The sequence below is a fragment of the Rhagoletis pomonella genome, unplaced genomic scaffold, assembly GCF_013731165.1.
Source record: "Rhagoletis pomonella isolate Grant_MI unplaced genomic scaffold, Rhpom_1.0 Rhpom_scaffold_07337, whole genome shotgun sequence".
In the NCBI taxonomy this organism is placed as follows: Eukaryota; Metazoa; Arthropoda; class Insecta; order Diptera; family Tephritidae; genus Rhagoletis; species Rhagoletis pomonella.
This window is the reverse complement of record NW_023465867.1, coordinates 3,305-5,115: the sequence shown is the minus strand read 5'-3', so window position 1 is coordinate 5,115 and position 1,811 is coordinate 3,305. Positions and strand designations below refer to the sequence as shown.

Below are 1,811 nucleotides of genomic sequence, written 5' to 3'. Positions count from 1 at the left end.
ATACGGGAGTACTCTCATAAAATCATCCCTTATACCTCCCAAAAAGACAACAAGGGAGTGCACATAGAAAAACATCCCCCATTCCTCCCGAACGGTCAATAAGGGAGTGCTCCCATGAGAGGCATCTCGAAAGCCTCCTGTACGAGTAATAAAAGAGCTTTTCATTGCCTCACATGTAAGCTAAAAGATTTTGCTATTTACGCAATCGATTTATTTAATTTTTTAATCTCATGCATGTATACAATATTAAAAGATAACATATACCTATAAGTACGAGATCAGACAAAACATACATAAGTAATACTTATTACATTTTTGATTAATATTGGAATTCTAATGCGGTCAAATACATTCAAAGTAAAACAGAATAATAATAAAACGGTGAGATAGCTACATGATTTCCTGGTATCAGGGATGCTTGGGTGTTCAGGAGCTCACGCAAATAGGGAGAGTGTATAAAACTTTCTTGTTTTAACCACGCTCAATGTGATGGTTACTTAGCCCATCTGATAGCTATGTCCCCCAGTAAAAGCTCTGGACCGGCACTATATGAATGTTAAAACCAGGTGGTCATACGTAAATGCTGACACTAATTTGATAATCTGAAAAGTATTTAGCGATATATAACACAACATTTAATCAATTTAAACAGAAGTTGCAATACATACCGATGGACCTTCATTTAACTGTGTGCTATCGTCATTCAATTATTGCATCCTCCTTATATCGTTTCCATATGAAATATTTTCTGTAGTTTTCCTTATGATAAATTTTTCCAATAATACGCAATTTCTTTTGAACGAGGTGCCTATAGCTCCCCTATCAATCAAAAGGAATACTCCAGGATTACTCTCTTAGGAGACATCGCGTTTTGCTCCTAAGCGAGTAATAAAGGAGTACAAAATCGACAAAAATCGTTTATTGCTCCAAAATCATGGCTCTGGGAGTATTCTTTTGTTGCTCACTTAGGAGATCTTCGATTTGACTCCTAAGCGAGTCATAAAGGAGGTCAGAACCAACAAAACTCCCCTATTGCTACGAAATCAGGCCAAAAGGAGTACTCTTTTATTCCTCACAATGGGAGATCTCCCTTCAAGTTCTAGTGGGATCATTTAAACATATGTACACAGATGAAAATATTGCTGTCCATATGTACGTATGTCCATCAGTATATCAACGAAGCCCGTTTGTTTCATCATACATATATGGGAACGTACCCATACTAAGTGACCCTTTCAGGGGGGGATCTTCAAAATACCACGCTTGGTCACAGTGAGGGGGGCGCTTAGGTTTTTATCACGTAGTCAACATCCTCTAAGGAAATCTAGCATTTTTTTCACGCAGCAAGCGCCGTATTAATAAAGACAAATTCATACTATAAGCCAAATATTTTTATACCCGGGTATATTAATTTTGTTCACATAACGGTTGTTTGTAACAGCCAAAACGAATCGAGATAGATATAGACAAATGTATACATAAATGCTTGGAATTAATAGAGAAATCGATTAAGCCATGTCTGTCAGTCCGTCCGTCTGTCCGTCTGTCCGTCTGTCCGTCTGTCCGTCCGTCCGTGTACAGGATAACTCGAGCAAAAATTTAGATATCTCAACGAAATTTGGTATGTAGGTTTCCCTTAATCCAGGGTAGGTTGGTATTGAAAATGGGCGAAATCGGACTGTAACCACGCCCACTTCCCATAAAACGGCAATTTCCAGAAATACGAAAACTGCGATATTTTAGTAACTACTGAAGATAATTCAATCAAAATTGATATTTACAATAATTTTCAGACGAAAAATAAGAATATT

The 1,811-nt window shown here is 37.3% G+C and overlaps 1 long non-coding RNA gene across 1 annotated transcript; it reads right to left on the bottom strand.

Moving 5' to 3' along the window:
- Nucleotides 1-292: 292 nt before the first annotated feature.
- On the bottom strand, nt 293-1,021 carry LOC118755775. The gene is made up of 2 exons (XR_004995059.1): nt 669-1,021; nt 293-602 (listed from the first exon to the last, which is right to left on the bottom strand). It is a non-coding gene; the product is annotated as an uncharacterized LOC118755775 (long non-coding RNA).
- Nucleotides 1,022-1,811: the final 790 nt, after the last annotated feature.